The sequence below is a fragment of the Salmo salar genome, chromosome 22 (genome assembly GCF_965601325.2).
Source record: "Salmo salar chromosome 22, fSalSal1, whole genome shotgun sequence".
Classification (NCBI taxonomy): Eukaryota; Metazoa; Chordata; class Actinopteri; order Salmoniformes; family Salmonidae; genus Salmo; species Salmo salar.
In genome coordinates, this window is record NC_138312.1 from 59,605,035 (window position 1) to 59,625,864 (window position 20,830).

Below are 20,830 nucleotides of genomic sequence, written 5' to 3' on the forward strand. Positions count from 1 at the left end.
GCACCTAAATTGCCTACCCTGGAAGCCTGCGTTTCAGACATAAGGAAGTGGATGGTGGCAAATGTTTTTAAGTTGAAACTTGGAGAAAACAGAGATGCTAACTCTAGGTCTCAAGAAACAAAGAGATCTGCTGTTTGACAATGATAGTTGTACAGTCAGCTCAAATATAAACTGAAGGACTTCTGCATTACTCTGGACCCCGATCTCTCTTTTGACAAACATATCAAAAATATTTAAAGAGCAGCATTTTTCCAGCTTTGTAACATTGCAAAAAAAATCTGACACTTTTTGGCAGAAAATCTAATCCATGCGTTTGTAACTAGATTAGACTACTGTAATGCTTTACTCTCCGGCTACCCGGATAAAACACGAAATAATCTTCAGTTAGTGCTAAACACGGCTGCTAGAATCTTGACTAGAACCAAAACATTTGATCATATTACTCCAGTGCTAGTCTCTCTACACTGGCTTCCTGTTAAGGCCAGGACTGATTTCAAGGTTTTACTGCTAACCTACAAAGCATTACATGGGCTTGCTCCTAGCTATCTTTCCGATTTGGTCCTGCCGTACATACCTACACGTACGCTATGGTCACAAGACGCAGGCCTCCTTATTGTTCCTAGAATTTCTGAGCAAACAGCTGGAGGCAGGGCTTTCTCCTATAGAAATACATTTTTATGGAATGGTCTACCTATCAATGTGAGAGACGCAGACTCAGTTTCAACCTTTAAGTCTTTGCTGAAGACTCATCTCTTCAGTAGGTCCTATGATTGAGCGTGGTCCTACCCAGGGGACCGAAGGTGAACGACAAGGCACTGGAGTGACCAACCACCCTTGCGGTCTCCGCCTGGCCGGTTCCCTTATCTCCACTGGGATTCTGACCCTATTATAAAGGGGGCTGAGTCACTAGAATGCTCACGCTCTCCAACGCCATCCCCTGGGAGGGGTGCATCACGTCGTACCAGGCTTTTTCTTGTTTCCTACACTCAACCTAAATGGATTGAGTCACTGGCGTGATCTTCATTCCTGTCCACTGACTTGGCTGTCACCATCCCCAGTCCACCCGGTCGTGCTGCTGATCCAGTTTCTGTTGTTAGGCTGCAGCTATGGAATCCTGACCACCTTGTCCCAGACCTGCTTTTACGACTCACACCCCCCCCCCCCCCCACCCGGCACCTGCTGTCTCGACCTCTGAATGCTCGGCTATGAAAAGCCAACTGACATTTACTCTACCCTGTTGCACCCTCTACAACCACTGTGATTATTACTTCACCCTGCTGGTCTTCTATGAACATTTGAAAAAAACGATCTGGCCTTAACGGCCACGTACTCTTATAATCTCCACCCAACACACAGAACCTGGTTCCTCTCTAGGTTTCTTTCTAGATTCCAGGCTTTTCAAGGAAGTTTTTTTTCTCTCCTAGCCACTGTGCTTCTACATCTGCATTGCTTGCTCTCTGGTGTTTTAGGCTGGGTTTCTATATAAGTACTTTGTGACAACTGCTGATGTAAAAAGGGCTTAATAAATAAAATGTGATGGTTTGAGGCCTCCATAAAAAAAAAAAGTAAGCATATTTCCTGCAATTACACACATTTTACCATGCAGCTGAGAGAAAATGTTGCAGTTCATTTCCTGCGATTCTATGCATTTGGCCAAGGCTAATTGGATTTTATTTTGCTCAAACAATAACAAAATCAGTACTGCTAAATTAATTGTTTTGGGAAATTTCAATTCTCCCTGTCTAGTTTTTATTCATTTTGGTGACTGTTGTTCTCTTTTGGTGGTTATGTTCTCAAAGATACTATAATTGAAAAAATATATTAGGTCCATTATCTTTTCTACATCTGGTTTGTTGTAATTATTTTTTTATTTATTTTTTTTTTCACACACTTGGGTTTTTCCAAGAAAACGCTTAGGCGGCCAGCCCAAGGATTACAACTGCAGAAAATCCCTGTTAAAAGGAGACAGCACTTTGTCTCTAGTCGCAAGAAAATCAGCCAACCATTCACACAACAACAACACACTTTCTTCATATATAGATGAATCTTTACTACGTCACATTATTTCCCCATGACAACCACGATAATCTGACACTGCTTTGCTTGATCACATTACCATTAAAAAAAAATTAAAAAAAAATGTTTTTAAAAAAAGCATTCTCCTCCGACGGTCGGTGTCAGTGCAACGGAGATGAAACATACCGTAGCCTACAATGAATAGGATTCCAAACTACGACCTCCGTCTATCCCAAACATGGAATTATAACAGAGCTTCAAAATATCCTGTTTAAAGAGAAGACTGACACCACTGTGGCTCAAACTAGGAATGAAGGGACTATCAACTAGCATTGAAAAGATACAACTGAAGAAAAGTAGCTACATAAGTCTACCCTTTACCTGCTCATTCTGACATCTTCCTTGTGATGAGAGAAGTACAGTAGTATCCAGCCTTAGTGTTTTCCTTCTCTTCCTGTTGTCTCAGTCAGAGCTCGCTAGCCATGTTGTGCTGTGCTAGTCCTATAAGAGAGACTGACTGGCTGGCACTCAGCTCAACAGACCGACCGACGCGTAGGGCTCAAAGAGGGAGGGATTAAAGCCTTAAGTGTTTGGCATAAACTTTCTTCCTGTTCATTTTCGGGGGGTTTTTGTCACTTTTATATTTTTTTTTCTTCCAGGGAATCATTGAAGTACAGTCATACTTCGCCCTCTGGTTCAAGCCCCACTCCAAATCAGTTCAAAACAAGCGACAGTCCCCTCTAAAATTGAAGCCACGTTTCAGGACCCAACAGAACAGAAGGGCGACAGCTGAGAGAGAGAGCGAGCGAGAGACAGGAGGCGCAGGAGAGAGAGAGAGAGAGAGAGAGAGCAAGAGGTGACCCTAATAAGCCTCTTTAGTGTGGTGATAGAACAGGTCCAGGACAGGATTCCTTCTGTTCATATTGTGGAGTAACTACAATGTTGGACCTGGACCTAACAAACTGGCTAGTGTCTTCACTGACATGTCAACCTGTCCCTGACTCAGTCTGTAATACCATCATGTTGTTTCAAGCAGACCACCATAGTGCCTGTGCCCAAGAACATTAAGGTAACCTGCCTAAATGACTACCGACCCGTAGCACTCACATCTGCAGCCATGAAGGACGTGCTTTAAAAGGCTGGTCATGGGTCACATCAACACCATTATCCCAGAAACCCTAGACCCACTCCAATTTGTATACCGCCCCAACAGATCCAGATGATGCAATCTATATTGCACTCCACACTGCCCTTTCCCACCTGGACAAAAGGAACACCTATGTGAGAGTGCTATTCGTTGACTACAGCTCAGCATTCAACACTGTAGTGCCCACAAAGCTCATCACTAAGCTAAGGACCCTGGGACTAAACATCTCCCTCTGCAACTGGATCCTGGACTTCCTGACGGGCCGCCCCCAGGTGGTAAGAGTAGGTAACAACACATCCGCCACACTGATCCTCAATACGAGGGCCTTTCAGGTTGGGCTGGGCGATATGGCCAAAACATCTCATGGTATTCAATTTTTTTTTTTTTAAATCACGGTATGAAGGTAATTTATGTTTTTAAATTATAACATTTCTAAATTTACTTTATAAATAGTGCATGACCTCAGGGTGGCAACACATACATTCAGTCATTTCAAATGGATCTTTCTCCATTCTGATTGTTTTATACTGCTCAATTCAACCGGTATTTCCATACATTTTCTGCATTTGCTGCACTCAATTTGAGATAATTGTCACACTGCCATGTTGGGCTGTTAGGAATAAACCTTATTTTGAACCAAACGATAGCGATTTGACTTATGATTTAGAGCAAAACACTTAGGTGAAAGGTGAAATGTTGGAATCATGGAAATAAAATGATTATTCTAATTCTATAGTTAGAATATGATAGTAGGCACTTTGAATAGTGTTGTTTGACATGAAAACGAATTAAAAAATGCCAGGGTGGAGTTAGTGATTTTTTTTAGGAACCCAACACTTAGGGTAGGAACCAAAGTGTTGATAATTGTTTCCTAGGCGACCCTATAATCTTTGGCTACATTGTCTGTTTTCTCTTAGCTACTTCATGTAGCTAACATATTAATGCTTCTGGTATTCCTCCTTGATTTAGAAGGTACTATTGGACAAACAACAAGCTGATTTTGGTCTATACCATCACTGGTATTAATCAGGCTGTATAACTAATTATGTTTGCCCTGACTCAGTACATTAGCTAGCTACCTAGCGATTAGCATTAGCAGCTAACAAGATTTAGGCACCAACTTGCTAAGAAAAAGACAAAACTAGCTGTTTGCAGATGTAAGCAACACAAACAAATAGTGACATTATAGAACACTACTGGATTTATATGCAGAAGCAAATTGAAAACAGCATTGTTGCCATCAACATTGTTGCCATCAACATTGTTGCATGTGCTGCATTGACCATGCAGACTGAAAGCGGCATGGAGAGAGAACGAGAGAGCGAGAGATGACTCACGTAGCGAAGTAAACTATAAAAATGGACGTTACACACGACGTATCACATTTAATAAAATCGTAAAATACGGTATACCGCCCAGCCCTACCCTCAGGGGTGCATGCTCAGTCCCCTCCTGTACTCCCTGTTCACTCATGACTGCATGGCCAGGCACGACTCCAACACCATCAAGGTTTGCCGATGACAACAGTGGTAGGCCTGATCACCGACAACGATGAGACAGCCTATAGGGAGGTCAGAGACCTGGCCGTGCGGTGCCAGGTCAACAACCTCATCCCTCAAAGTGATCAAGACAAAAGCAGATGATAGTGGACTACAGGAAAAGGAGGACCGAGCATGGCCCCCATTCTCATCGACGGGGCTGTAGTGGAGCAGGTTGAGAGCTTCAAGTTCCTTGGTGTCCACATCACCAACATGGTCCACGCACACCAAGACAGTCATGAAGAGGGCACGACAAAACCTATTCCCCCTCAGGAGACTGAAAAGACTTGGCATGTGTCCTCAGATCCTCAAAAGGTTCTACAGCTGCACCATCGAGAACATCCTGACTGTTTGCATCACTGCCTGGTATGGCAACTGTTCAGCTTCCGACCACAAGGCACTACAGAGTGTAGTGCGTATGGGCTAAGCTTCCTGCCATCCAGGACCTCTATACCAGGTGGTGTCAGAGGAAAGCCCTAAAAATTGTCAAAGACTCCAGCCACCCTAGTCATAGACTGTTCTCTCTGCTACCACACGGTAAGCGGTACCGGAGCACCAAGTCTAGGTCCAAAAGGCTTCTTAGCAGCTTCTACCTCCAAGCAGTAAGACTTCTGTACAGCTAATCAAATAGCTACCCAGACCCCTCATTTACACTGCTGCTACTCTCTGTTTATAATCTACGCATAATCACTTTAACTCGACCTACATGTACATATTACCTCAACTAACCGGTGCCCCCCCACATTGACTCTGTACTGGTACCCCCTGTATATATCCTCGCTATTGTTATTTTACTGCTGCTGTTAAACTGTTACTTTTATTTCCTATTTTTTACTCAACACTTTTCTTCAAGCATTGTTGGTTAAGGGCTTGTAAGCAAGCATTTCACTGTAAGGTCTACACCTGTTGTATTCAGCATTTCACTGTAAGGTCTACACCTGTTGTATTCAGCATTTCACTGTGAGGTCTACTACACCTGTTGTATTCAGCATTTCACTGTAAGGTCTACACCTGTTGTATTCAGCATTTCACTGTAAGGTCTACACCTGTTGTATTCGGCGCATGTGACTAATAGGATGATGTTGCTGATCCATCCTCAGTTTTCTCCTATCACAGCCATCAAACTCTGTAACTGTTTTAATTAAAGTCATCATGGGCTTCATGGTGAAATTCCTGAGCAGTTTCCTTCCTCTCCGGCAACTGAGTTAGGAAGGACGCCTGTATCTTTGTAGTGACTTGGTGTATTGACACATCATCCAAAGTGTAATTAATATCTTCACCATGCTCAAAGGGATATTCAATGTTTTTCTGTTGTTGTGTAAAAAAAAAAAAAAAAAAAATCTGCCAATAGTAATAATTCTTTGCGAGACATTGGAAAACCTCCCCGGTCTTTGTGGTTGAATCTGTGTTTGAAATTCACTGCCGACTCAGGGACCTTAAAGGTCAATTGTATGTGTGGTATACAAAGATAAGGTAGTCATTCAAAAATCCTGTTAAACATTATTGCACAAAGAGTGAGTCCACGCAACTTATTATGTGACTTGTTAAGCAAATGTTTACTCCTGAACTTAATTTAGGTTTGCCATAACAAAAGAGGTTGAATACATATTGACTAAAAGACATTTCAGCTTTTCATTCTGTATTCATTGGTAAAAATGTCTAAATACATAATTCCACTTCAACATTATGGGCTATTGTGTGTAGTAGGCCTGTGACCAAAAAAATTATGTATTTTATCAATTTGAAATTCAAGCAACAAAATGTGGAAAAAGTCAAGGGGTGTGAAGTTACTGTATGTAAAAGAGAAAATGGTCATTTCTGTGTAGGAAACCTTTGTTTCATTTAAGTAGGCAAGTCAGCTAATAACAAATTCTTATTTACAATGACGGCCTACCCCAGCCAAACCTGAACGACGCTGGGTCAATTGCGCGCCGCCCTATTGGACTCCCAATCACGGCCGGATGTGATGCAGCCTGGATTCGAAACCAGGGACTGTAGTGACACCTCTTGCACTGAGATGCAGTGCCTTAGACCGTTGCGCCACTCGGGAACCCTTATTCCAATCACTACGGAAATTAACAAGATCATTGACTTGGAGGGAATTTGGATAGAAAAATATGATGTGCTTCTTTATCACTCCTCTGCAGAAAGACATCAGAGTAGTGGAATGGGGTGTTGGACATCATGTGGGTCCAATGAGGCAAACCATTACCACATATTTTGTGAATGCACTAAGCTTGTTCCATATTGGCAGGACGTGCAAAGACGCATGGAAGACATATTTAAGGTTGATGTCCCATGCAGAGGGGAGGTTCTGTATTCAGGGGCCTACAGGTTAGAGCGTTGGGCCAGTAACTGAAAGGTTGCTGGATCGAATCCCGGAGCTGACAAGGTAAAAAAAAAAAAAGAATCTGTCGTTCTGCCCCCTGAACAAGGCAGTTAACCCACTGTTCCCCGGTAGCCTGTCATTGTAAATAAGAATTTGTTCTTAACTGACTTGCCTAGTTAAATAAAAGGTTACATTTTTTTTATATTTTGGACTCAGGGACCACGCTTGATTGGGAATACTCCTAATAGCAAGTAACAAAGCCCTAATCACAGTTAGAATCAAAGGCGTCCGTGGTAGATGACTGGATAACATGTGATCTGTGATGGAGAGGCTGACCTTTTCTCTGAGACTACAGGAAAAAAAATGTATTCATAGTGACTGTCAAAATGGATTGAGTATATAACATCTGATTTTGTTTAATGGTCAAAGTGGAAAAATCTGGTACTGTAATACAATCCATCTGTTCACCTGTTAATAGTTACTGTATAAAAAAATAAAAAAAATAAAAAAATGGAGAGAAAAATATTGGAAAATTGAGAACAAAGACCTTTGATCTATGACACTGCATTCCTGAGACTCACTGCATGTCTTACTTTTTTTGTTTTATACTTTTTAACTTGTGTGCTGTGCTCTCTTTGTCTTTATGCTTTTCATTGTAGACATCTTGCATATTCAGACTTAAATGGAGGCAACTATATGTACATTCTATATTTGGACTTGGTGATGTGGAGTGGCCCTGAGGGGCTGTGTTGCATGAGTAGACTTTCTCATGGACAACAACTATGGCTTGGTGTGAGAGAAGTCTCAATGAAATGGAACTTGTGTCTGAATCTTATTTTGTTCCCCCGCTTCTCTCGAGTCAGTACGGGAGTTGCAGCGAAGAGACAAGACTGTAACTACTACCACGAAATTGGGGAGAAAAAAGGGTAAAAAAAAAAATGTTTTATAAAATAAAAAAATAAACCTTTAAGAAAAAACACACACACACACACACACACACACACACACACACACACACATACATACATATTTAGGCTAGAGGTGGAGGTTTTGAATGAACATGTGTAATAGCTGGGTGGAGGTAGGCCTATTGAATGGGCATGTAGATTAACTCCTGAAGACGCTTGTTAAAACAGCTTTATAAAAAGAAATGCTTAATCAACACCTTCTCACATTCACAGACATGTCATAACTTACAACATGCAAGTCTGCAAAAGTATATTGCTTTTGCTGACCGAATGTTTATTACGCAATTGTTGTCTTTCTACCAGCATAAAATGTAGTTTCGTCAGTGGCGTGTGATTTCTCTATATGGGATTATGCTTTTGAAGAAAGAGAGCTGTGCAGAGTGACAGACACCAAACAGTTAAAACAGCACAATACTGAGGCCTTTTCCCTCCCCAAGACACCAACCATAATGGGTTAGGCCCCCTAGCCTTCAGCGATATCCTTCAACAACAGCTATGTCTAATAACATGGCTACGGAATGCCACTCAAACATCCCCCCCATCAACTTCAGCACTCCAGGGAGGTCAGCCAGCACACAGGAGCCAGAGAGACGGGCTAGGTGGGTGACCTCCAGAGGGGAATGTATAGGGACGCTGCATGTGGAAAAATAACATTTGGCACAGAGACACATTCAACAGGTGACACATGCTAATTGATGGGGCACAGCCCGACAGTGGGGCAGGCAGCAACTCTAGGATGTCCCGGTGGGACAGGCCACAGAATGACACACTGATGATATTAGTACAGATACACTGTGGACATGCCAGGACCAACTGGCTTTTCAAAACTCACAGCTGGATTTGATCCTAATATGTGATCACATAAATCATTCAACTGATACCCCCCTACCACATTCATAGATGCTAACTGCTTTAGCGCCTACTGATGATGGTGTCTTCTGACCGGGGGGAGTTTTGTTAAGAGCCCGGACACTTACTCTAATCATTAACATGCATCGCTTGTGGTACATTTTTAGAAACATAAGGAACGTATCTTTACAAAAACAAAAAAGTTAAATTACTACACACCTTTATTAGTGTTCAGACACAGTTTATCTCCATGTCAGAAAAGACAGACAGAAGACATATGCAGCCACCTGTGCTAATTATAAAACAATCAAATTTATTTATAAAGCCCTTTTTACATCAGCCGATATCTCAAAGTGCTGTACAGAAACCCAGCCTAAAACCCCCCAAAACAGCAAGCAATGCAGGTGTAGAAGCACGGTGGCTAGGAAAAACTCCCTAGAAAGACCAGAACCTAGGAAGAAACCTAGAGAGGAACCGGGCTATGAGGGGTGGCCAGTCCTCTTCTGGCTGTACCGGGTGGAGATTATAACAGAACATGGCCAAGATGTTCAAATGTTCATAGATGACCAGCAGGGTCAGATAATAATAATCACAGTGGTTATAGAGGGATGCAACAGGTCAGCACCTCAGGAGTAAATGTCAGTTGGCTTTTCATAGCTATCTAGCGTGCTCCGAACACCTGTGTGTAAACCCAACTGAGGAGTTCATGTAGTTTGTCAACTGGAGGCACATACAGCTTGTGGATATGTGTAAAACTGCTCTAAAAACGTTAAAAACACAGCGTCGGAATTGTAGTTGACATGGAGCCAAATGTGGGACGAATGTAACCGCTGAAAACACCACATAACAGAGTAGGGTTTTCGATAACTAATATCCCTTTACCACATCCTCAGAGACACTAAATACATGGGTAGAAAATGGGAAAGATAAGCACATTAATGAATATATGATAGGCCTATATGTAATAAATATCTACGAGTACGTACACACTGAGCGTTATTTTGACAATACAATCCTTGATATTTAAATACATGAGGCAGATAAAGTCACCATGTGAGTGTTACATTGACCATAGGTTTTCACAGCTGAATGCCGACCTAACATGTTTTCATTGCACGATGGAGGATTTGAGTCTGAGCAGTTATTTACTGCCATAACACACACAAAAAATTGTTTATGTTTTTCAAAAAGGTTCTATCACAGGATGGATAGCTACAGCAAACATTATAACATTCATGTTTATATCAGTCATTGCCGTATCAACAACCAACACTGGCAAAAATCCAGATTGTAACGTTTGCTGATTACATTGTACGAGGAGTATAACGTTAGCTTGCCAGTTAGCCCACAAGAATATGTAAGTTAGGTATGCTTAATCCAATAAAGACTTTAGCTCAGCTAAATAAACATATTTGACTATATAGGTAGCTAAAAAGCGTTTTTGGCAATGCTCGCCAACTAGTTTTACAACTACGCTAACGTTACACATTATACCAATGTTAGCTAACGTTGTTTACTTACCGGGTTTGTGAATCCTCCGTTTGACAGATGAAAAGCAAATTTGTGAAAATCCCAAATCGGAGGGCAAACAGGACAGACCCCTGCCTACCGTGCCCGAACCGAAATAACCTTAGCTAGCTAACGCGTTAGCAGATAACTTGTAGCCTGTGTGACTGCATTTTAGCTAGCGAACGTTGACTTAAATCGGTGTAGTTAATGTTCGCTACAAGTCAACATAGCTAACTAACTAGGACGTGTTTGCAACCTGAGAAAGGGTATTCAGGTGGTAGGTACTTCTGTAACCTTAGCTAACGCTAGCTAAATGTCTGACTAAAACACACGATAACCGGGCTAGCTAGTTAGCAACGACTCGGTTTAGCACAATAGCTAATTCGAGTCCCTCAGTTCAGGTAACAATATATGTGTGTCACTCTCCCGTCTAAAATAACGGCATATATTATGACGACATTTTGTGACGGTTTTGGTCTTCGGCAACGGTTTTGTCGGATGTTCGTGCAGACGACATTTTTCTTCTTCTTCTGGAGGCAAGCCGAAGTTTCTATAGCCATAGTCAACGCCCCTTCGTCGGTGATTGGTTAAATTGTAGGACTGACGCTAACAAAGAGATTTATAACTAATCCAAGATCGTTCATATGTGTCGTTTAAAGCGGTAGTTTATGAAGCATAGTGGGCAGAACAAGTAAGGAGGTGGGCAAAGCCAAGCGCGAGATTCTATTGGCGCGTTGTATCATATATTTGCATATTTTCGTTAGGGAACGCCTCTTCTGTATAGTAAGCTTGTGCACAAACTCTATTTGACCTTGCACTCCTTCTAAACATCGCAATTTTTTACAACTTTGGAAAAACGTAAATTCTATAAAATTCAATGCATTGTGTTCGTAGTTTTGGGAACAGAAAAATATAGGGAATTCTGGGCCCAGATTCACAAAACCTTATTAAGAAGAAGTCTTCTTAACATGGCATTTTTTCCTTAACTATAGACTTAAGAATGAAATTAAGCAAAGTTGCTATTCCTCAAAAAGGTTATTGGAAAATGTATTGCGCTATTTCTCATGTTTCTCCTTAATAAGCAAAAAGTTAAGAAGATATTAGATTCTTAAAAATAAAGTTATTGTAAATGTTCTTAAATCCAAGATAAACTCTGAGCGGTGAGAAAATAAGCTCAATGAAAGCAATAGGACATGTTTAATTCACTCACAAACTTCATCTGAAAGTTTCGATATTGATGACTTTTAAACCCAAAAACATGTTTTAGAACAGTCATCTCAGAAGGAAATAATCTAACATGATCATCATTGCTAGCCAGATAGCTAGCTAAATTGGTTGCCTTAGCAACAAACATCTTAAGAAGATTCATAAGAAGATATTTGTGAAGTTTCCATGAAAATCATAAAATCTTAAAGATATTGTTGAGGAATTGCACTTACTATCTTACGAATTTCTTGTTTTTTCTTTCTTTCTTAAAAAGATTCTTAAGTTTTTGTGTGAATCTGGGCCCAGATGTTTAAATCGATGAGAAAATTTGTAGAATGTCGGCCCAGTTTCACCTCGTTCCATCCTCTCCCATTACCCCGCAACTGGACTCCATTCAGCCCTAAACTCAGTGTAGAGCCTCGAGTAAATTTGTTGAAGACGAATGTTTTGAATGGACAACAGTAATATCAAAAACTGGAACAAAAACAAAATTGTCTAAAATTGGAGTGGAGGACACGTGTGTAAATGACAATGAATCGTTTCTTGTTGGGATGCGTTTGTTGAGTAAGGATGCGCATGTGGGAAAAACGTTTATGGTGTAGAAAATGGTGACGTCTGGGCTTGGAAAAGTAGAGTCTGTCAGAGTGACCAGGAGTGGTCTTATTTTCATTAATTGTATTTCTGAAGAACAGAGGAATATTGCAGTTGGTCTCAAAAGAATCCGGACGATAGAAGTTTTGTGTTTTGAACTTCGGAGTAGAGCACCTGTCAAAGGAGTCATCTCAGGGTGACGAAGGATGTTCAGGTTGAATCCCTGAAGAGAATTCCTTGTGTGGTTGGTGCCTGGCCTCTGATCCGCTGGGTGAATGGAGGAAATTAAGAAAGTCCGTTGGTCTTGGTTATGTAAGATATGCCATAAAAGCTTTGTCCCCAAACCACTGCAGTGTAAGAATTGTAAAGGATTTGCCCATGTTTCAAGTGTGTGCAGATTTTTTTATTTAAATGTAACCTTTATTTAAGTAGGCAAGTCAGTTAAGAACAAATTCTTATTTACAATGACGGCCTTTCCCAGCCAAATCAGGATGCCAAACCCACCGCCCTATGGGACTCCCAATCACAACCGGATGTGACACAGCCTGGATTCAAACCAGAGACTGTAGTGGACACCTCTTGAACTGAGATGCAGTGCCTTAGACCGCTGTGCCACTTGGGAGCCCAATGAACAGAGTACACTGAAGAACAGTGTGTAGAAGGACGACAGTGTTGTAATTATGGTGGGGATCATGATCCTGAGTTCCTGGAGTGCCCTGTAAGGGTGAAGGAAATTGAGTTGGCAAAAGTTAGAGCAGTCAATCAAATCTCCTATACGGGGTGATCAAAATAATTGAGAAAACAAATGATGCTAGTAAAGAAATGGAGGTGGTTTTTGTTGCGTTCATTGCCACAGTCTTTACAACTTCTTGATCAAACATCATTTTGTCAGAGAAAGAAAATCATGAGCTTCCGAAATTGGTAACACTGAAGTCAAAGTTCGGTAGGAAGGGCCAGCAAGCTAAAATGAGTGAATCGTTTGAGCAGAGTTGAGTAGCTATGCCAGACCTTCTCAACTCTGCTCGAACACTTGCAGCATTATAGCTAGCTAGTCTATGGTAGTCTCGGTTAATGATATTAGATATGTTTTTCTTTGATCGTTGTGTTTGGTTTGGATATGTGTACTAAATAGCCCTCTACTTTTCTTTATTTTACAAAACACAAACACCATCGAATGGAGACACCAGTTTTTTTTTTCTGTCACCCAGCACTGCCTGTTCACCAACCCACAGCACTTACTGGTCATCATCCATCTCCTACACTGAGCTGCAGTACAGAATGGAAAACCATCTCCATGCAGGCCCTGGGAAGCCCTATCCTGGGCCCATCTCCAAGACCTACTCCACTTGCTTGCTCCTCAGTGATGCCACAGAGCAGCAGCAGTAGTAGCAGGGGTGTGAGAAAGGGAGGAAAGAGCTGCAGACTCAGCCCTTGACACATCACTGGCAAAGACATTGCAAACGATTGAAGACAGATCTCAAAAATCTGGAGAACGTCATGCACTGAGCCAGCAGCTTGTCCCAGAGGTAAAACATTTGAAACTCTCCTAATTTACTCTGATCCCATTCCCCCTCTTCCCTCCTCACATACTTCTCTCCACAGACTCTCCTCTAATCCCCCCCTCTTCCTCTTCCTCCTCACCATGCATACTGCTCTCCACAGACACTCCTCTAACCCCCTCCGCCCCGGCATCTGTAGCTGATTTCATACATAAACTATCGCCAAAACTCTGGGAGGAATTCTATCACCAGTTGCACGATTTCATTCATGACTTCAAGAAGAGGACAAGGACCAAACGACTGGGACTATAGTGAAATTAACAAATTGTTCTATTGTTCAGACATCTCAGGAGTCACACTAGACTGAATAAAACATTTTTTTTTTTCATAAAAAGGTTCAATGTGTTTCCATTGCATTTTCAACTGTACCAATAGTTTTGTAAAAACAAACTGTTGCGTTAAATGGCAAATATGCCTACTCTGGTCTTGGCACGTACACTCTAGCCAACAACTGGCAGATACAGTGTGGCTAGGCTAGTCTACATGAGATTATTAAGGATACAACTAAAGAGTGAGAATATTTGTATTTGTCAAATGGCAGTCAAGCATCAATCATTTATTGGAAAGAAGCATCAACTTGATCGTCTGGTACGTTCACCACCCTGTGAAGTTCATCATCATTTATTTCATCTGTAGACTAATAAACTGCATGGTTTCCCCTGAGTCATATAGCGTGACTCCAAGTTTAATTCAATTTGATGGTTATTGCATGATTAGGCCTTCCCTGTGGCTCAGTTGGTAGAGCATGGTGTGTGCAACGCCAGGGTTGTGGGTTCAATTCCCACGGGGGGGCAGTACAAAAAAAAAATGCATGAAATGGATTGCATTCACTACTGTAAGTTGCTCTGGACGAGAGTGTCTGCTAAATGACTAAAATGTGAAAAAATAAAACGAAAATGTAATTTCTGACACAAAGAAAATCCTATATAGAAGTACCAGTCAAACGTTTGGACAAACCTACTCTTTCAAAAGGTTTTTCTTTATTTGTACATTGTAGAATAATTGTGAAGACATCAAAACTACGAAATATCACATATGGAATCATGTAGTATCCAAGAATATATCTTTTTTATTTGAGATTCTTCAAAGTAGCCACCCTTTGCCTTGATGACAGCTTTGCACACGCTTGGCATTCTCTCAACCAGCTTCATGAGCTAGTCACCTGGAATGCATTTCAATTAACAGGTGTGCCTTACTAAAAGTTAATTTGTGGATTTCTTTTCCCTTTTTAATGCGTTTGAGCTAATCAGTTGTGTTGTGACGAGGTAGGGGTGATATACAGAAGATAATATGGACTTACCAAATCATGCTATGACAAGAACAGCTCAAATAATTTCATTTATTTAACAAGGCAAGTCAGTTACGAGCAAATTCATATTTACAATGACGGCCTACCCCGGACCAATTGTCCACCGCCCTATGGGACTCCGTGTCACGTCCTGACCATAGAAAGCTGTTCTTTTCTGCCTTTATCAACATCCACGTCATTGGCGCCCGGGGAGGAGTTGTTGGGGGGTTAACCACCTTGCCCAGGGGTAGAATGACAGATTTTTACCTTGTTGGCTCGGGGGATTCAATCCAGCAACCTTTCGGTTACAGGCCCAACGCTCTAACAACTAGGCAACTACATTGTAGTTGCTCTAACTACATTGTTTATCTATTATGATTAGATGTTTAAGTTCTGTTATTTTTCCATTTTCTTTCTCTGTATTGTTGGAAAGGGCCAGTAAGCATTTGAGTTACTCCACACCTGTTTCCGAAGCATGTGACAAATAAAATTTGAACTATTGTCAATTTCAGCCAAAAATGTAAGATTTTTGATGAAATTAAGCCACCTTTTCACTGTTATTTTCACTGAGACTGTTATTGGTGTGTAATGTATATTGCTGTTACAGTTTGTCCCTTCTCCGTCCTCCTCCAGGCTGAGTGGACTGATCAGCTGCGTGACTCCTTCACTGCCGTAGCCGTGGTGTTCAAAATCAGACTTAAACGAACTTGTCAAAAATGTAACGCATTGAATGGAGGGAAGGTAGCATAGAAATCACCACCCTGCTGCCAATGTTGGTCGCAATTACCCAACAACGAACACATGAATGTTAACAGTGTATGCTTTCGTCAAGTATATTATAATAATCTGCTATGAATTCCTCACTGTTATTGTGAAAAAGATTTTATCCTAAAAAGACTGAATTATTGCATATCTTTTAGAGCTACCAATGTATTGCTCATCACTGTCAAATCCATATTTCTGTCAAGACTGCAGGTAACAAATGTAAGCAGAGTTCAAACTAACAAACTCTGTATTTCTAGTTGCATTCCTCCTTCTCCCCACATTTATCCTATAGCCCTCCTGCCATCTCTCATGTAGTGTGACTGAGACATTCAGATAGCTGGAAAAACCTTCACTATCGGTTGATAATCAAATATTTCAGTACAATCATGTCATAAACGTCGTAATGATCGGACCAAACTGCAGCGGGGATGTGAATCATCTTCTTGATTTATTAAAGACATGAACACTGACCAAAAGCACAACGAAAACCAGTCCTGAACAGTACAATGACTATACATGGAACAACCACCCACAAACACAAGAGAAAATAAACCCACTTAAATATGGCCTCCAATTAGAAGCAACGACAACCAGCTGCTTCTAATTGGAGGTCGTTCCCAAAACTAACATAGAAATAGACAAACTAGAAAACCCACATAGAAATAGAAAAGATAAACCAAAAACCCTGAAACGCACTAAACAAAACAAACCCCTGCCACGTCCTGACCAAACTACAATAACCCCTTTTACTGGTCAGGACAAGACAAATCAAGTTCATTCCAAAAGTTTCTTGAAGTGGGGCAGCCTGTTGTATACAATGAGAACTGGGCCATGTTGACCCATTTGCCTGTCATTATAATATAGGCATCACAGGAGGAGGGCTCATAATGTCTGGAACGGAGCAAATGGAATGGCATCCAACACCTGGAAACCATGTGTTTCATACCAATTCCACTGATGTCGCGCCAGTCATTACCACAAGCCCATTCTGCCAAATTACAGTGCCACCAACCTCCTGTGCTACGTATACGTTTAAAAAGGGGTTGATTTACAATCTTTGGGGAAGACGGGTATTGGTGAGCCTAACATGAAATCAACACTAACCCCAATAATGTGTAATTACTCTGTTACAAGCAATTTGTCTCTGGGTTTTAGTACCGTAATGTTTCACCACCTTCCTACAATCAGGGTGTAGGACAGTCTTTGCCAGTGACAACCAATAAGGGCTTCATTCTGATCTACTAGGCCCTCCGCACCACCAACTCCCCCTGAAGTACTACAACCATATCCTAGCCACAATTCAGTAGAGGTCTTCGGTGAGGTGCACAGCTGCAAGTTGTGTCCTCTATGACTGGAAAAGGCCCAGAAGATCCAACATGCACCAGGAAATCATTTAAGAAGCAAATAGAGTTTCTCTTGGACAAATTCAGGTTGGTTTCTCCCCATTTTGTTCCGTTTGTGTCACGTTCACTGTCCTCAAACTCCCTGTCATAGATCAGCCATGGGGCAGTGTGCCGGTAATTCCACATACTTCATTGAAGACAACCAAACAAAAACAGAAAGAACCGTGACCCCACTGTGGCGCACACACACAAAACACTCACAGAAATAATAATTACCCACAAACACAGGTGGGAGGGAAGGCTGCCTAAGTATGATTCCCAATCAGAGACAATGATAGACAGCTGCCTCTGATTGGAAACCATACTCGGCCAATCAAAGGAAAAAACACAACATAGAAATATAACCCATAGAATGCCCACCCCATGTCACACCCTGACCTAACCAAACAGAGAAAAGCGTCTCTCTCAGGTCAGGGCGTGACAGTTTGCTTCTGTTTAATAAACGTTTTACAACACAATCAGTGTAATGAATACGCCCCTGGTTTGAATCCCAATATTGTGTTCATCTTTTTCACAGCCCTTTAAGTAATCAGAGTTTAAAGACATTGACTGTTACTAATTCCATGCCGGTGACTTATCAGAGCCTGAGAGTCTCTAGGGAGGTACCATAAACCTGCCTCTCAAACTCTCTGTGACCTGATAGGTTGATAGGAAGGTTACTGGGGGGCCGGACATCTGCCCATCCTCTTGACTCTGCAGGTCACACAATACTTGCAGTCAATGGTGTAAAGTACTTCAGTAAAAATACTTTAAAGTACTACTTAAGTAGTTTTATTGGGGTATCTGTACTTCACTATTCACATTTTTTGCCTACTTTTACTTCACTACATTCCAAAAGAAAATAAATGTACTTTTTACTCCATACATTTTCCCTGACACCCAAAAGTACTCGTTACATGTTGACAGGAAAATGGTCCAATTTACACACTTATCAAGAGAACATCCCTGGTCATCCCTACTGCCTTTGATCTGGAGGACTCACTAAACACAAATGCTTTGTTTGTAAATGATGTCCGAGTGTTGGAGTGTGCCCCTGGCTATCCGTAAATTAAAAAATAATTTTAAAAAAATGGTGCTGTCTGGTTTGCTTAATATAAGGAATTTGAAATGGTTTTTACTTTTCCTTTTGATACTTAAGCACATTTGAGCAATTCAATTTACTTTTAGACTATTACTCAATTAGTATTTTACTGGGTGATTTTCATTTTTACTGGAGCCATTTTCTATTAAGGTATCTTTACTTTTCCTCAAGTATAAAAATTGAGTACTTTTTCCACCACTGCCCGTTGCTGACAGGTCCCGGCAATATCCAGCAACTTTGCGCAGCCATTGAAGAGGAGTGGGACAACATTCCACAGGCCACAATCAACAGCCTGATCAGCTCTATGTGAAGGAGATGTGTCGCGCTGCATGAAGCAAATGGTGGTCACACCAGATACTGATTGGTTTTCTGATCCAGGCCCCTACATTTTTTAAAGGTATATGTGACCAATAGATGCATGTCTGCATTCCCTGTCATGTGCAATCCATAGATTAGGGCCGAATGAATTTATATGAACTGTAACCAGGAAAAATTAAACTGAGAAATCTATTTAGGAAAATATAAAACTATTTTGGGAAAAGAGATGTTATACGGCCCCTTTAGAGTTGTTTATTAACCATTATTTTACCAGGTATATTGACAGAAACATAGTTCCCTACTTTCTATTGTACACTAAGGACCAGGGGAAGAGTTGACAACATTGTGCACTACTTTCTATTGTACACTAAGGACCAGGGGAAGAGTTGACAAGATAGTGCACTACTTTTTCTTGTACATTAAGGAGCAGAGGAAGAGAAGAATGTTGGTATTTGAAAGCTGGTTAAAATGTTAAAGACACCTGGTATAAGCCATAATCAAGGGGTATATAGCATTTGAATTGATTTATTTTTTAGCTGACAGTGGCTTGAACGAGTTACATAATAACACAGTCGTGTCCCTCCTCACCTAGGTCCTTACAAAAGTAAGTCTGTACGGCCCTCTCTGTGACTCATGTATAGGGCCCTGGTTCAAATCCTGTTCACGTGACATGAGAAACCAAAACACAGGGCCCTCTACATGAGTCACAGAGAGGGCAGTTCATACTTACTTTTGTAAGTATTAATTGAGAACCCAGATGAGGAGGGAAACAATATTGTTGGTCGTCAGGTCATGTAGCATCAGTGAGGCACTACCGTATATATACAAAAGTATTGTATGCTGTTAAATTTTCCCTTTACTGGAGCTAAGGGGCTTAGCCCGAACCTTGAAAAAAAGCCTCCGATTATTATTCCTCCTCCGCCAAACTTTACAGTTGGCACTGTGCATTGGAGCAGGTAGTGTTCTCCTGGCATCCGCCAAACGGACTGGCAGATGGTGAAGCGTGATCCATCACCCCAGAGAACTCTTGGCATTGCGTTTGGTGATCTTTGGCTTGTGTGCGGCTGCTCGGCCATGGAAACTCATTTCATGAAGATCCCGATGAACAGTTCTTGTGTTGACGTTGCTTCCAGAGGCAGTTTGGAACTCGGTAGTGAGTGATGCAACAGAGGACAGATACTTTTTATGCGCTTCAACACTAGTCGTTTTTATTTTTTATTTAACTAGGAAAGTCAGTTAAGAACAAATTATTATTTAAAATGACGGCCTACACCGGCCAAACCCGGACCATGCTGGGCCAGTTGTGCGCTGCCCTATGGGACTCCCAATCACGGCCGGTTGTGATACAGCCTGGCCAAGCACTTCGTGGCTGAGCCATTGTTGCTCCTAGACTTACAGTCAACCGGGGCAGCTCTATCAGTGCAGAAATTCGACAAACTAACTTGTTGGAAAAGTGGCATCCTATGACAGTGCCACGTTGAAAGTCACTGAGCTCTTCACTAAGGCCATTCTACTGCCAATGTTTGTCTATGGAGATTGCATGGCGGTGTGCTCGATTTTATACACCTGTCAGCAACGGGTGTGGCTGAAATAACCAGAAACCACTAATTTGAAGGGGTGTTCACATATATTTGGTCATGTAGTGTACATGAAAATATATTATTCAGGTTCTCCACGGCTGAAGCAAGCTGACTGTGTTGCATCCAAGCATATTTTACGTCCTTTGAATTCTCAATGGTGTTGATCCTGTGTCTCCAGTCATTGCGGACTTCTGCCAGGGAGTCCTGGATGTCCTTCCCGTCCCCCAGGGCATTGTGTAGCTGATGGAGGCCTGGACAAACCCCATCTAACTGGGAGTGGATTGCAGCCTGGAGAGTGGAGACAGATAATTGTAAATGGTTTAGATAGGGGTTTTACATTAAGCAAAGGGCAGTACAGATTCACAGAATACAGTCAATGTGAAAGCTAATCAAATTATTTTCAGCCTTCAGTCCTGCTTACATTAAAAATCCAGATCTAACTGGGTGATCAACAAATCAAGGGATTTATGTCAGTTACTAGGTCTTTAGCAGGTGAATGATTCATTTTCTAATGATTATGTTAGAAATCTATGGCTCCATACATAATCAAGCAAACTATTGTTTGAACAACAGTAGGATAATACTGCCAAAGGACCAGGTTAGACGAACCTCATGGTTTCAGGCTATTAAGCCACGACGATGATGATGTAAAGCTTTGGGCTGCGGTTACTCGATACATTTCT

The 20,830-nt window shown here is 41.5% G+C and overlaps 1 protein-coding gene across 3 annotated transcripts in view; it reads right to left on the reverse strand.

Annotated features, from left to right (window-relative positions):
* Window positions 1–10,973, reverse strand: part of LOC106583770 (inositol hexakisphosphate kinase 1) — a 75,474-nt gene extending 64,501 nt beyond the window's left edge. Inside the window, exon 1 of one of the 3 annotated variants that reach the window (XM_082967718.1) lies at window positions 10,369–10,973. The gene's annotated coding sequence lies outside the window, so the exon portion shown is untranslated. Of the gene's footprint in view, window positions 1–2,397; window positions 3,291–10,368 lie in introns of those variants that run through there. The other 2 variants (XM_082967720.1, XM_082967719.1) reach the window with 2 other exon arrangements.
* Between the last annotated feature and the right edge of the window lie 9,857 nt (window positions 10,974–20,830).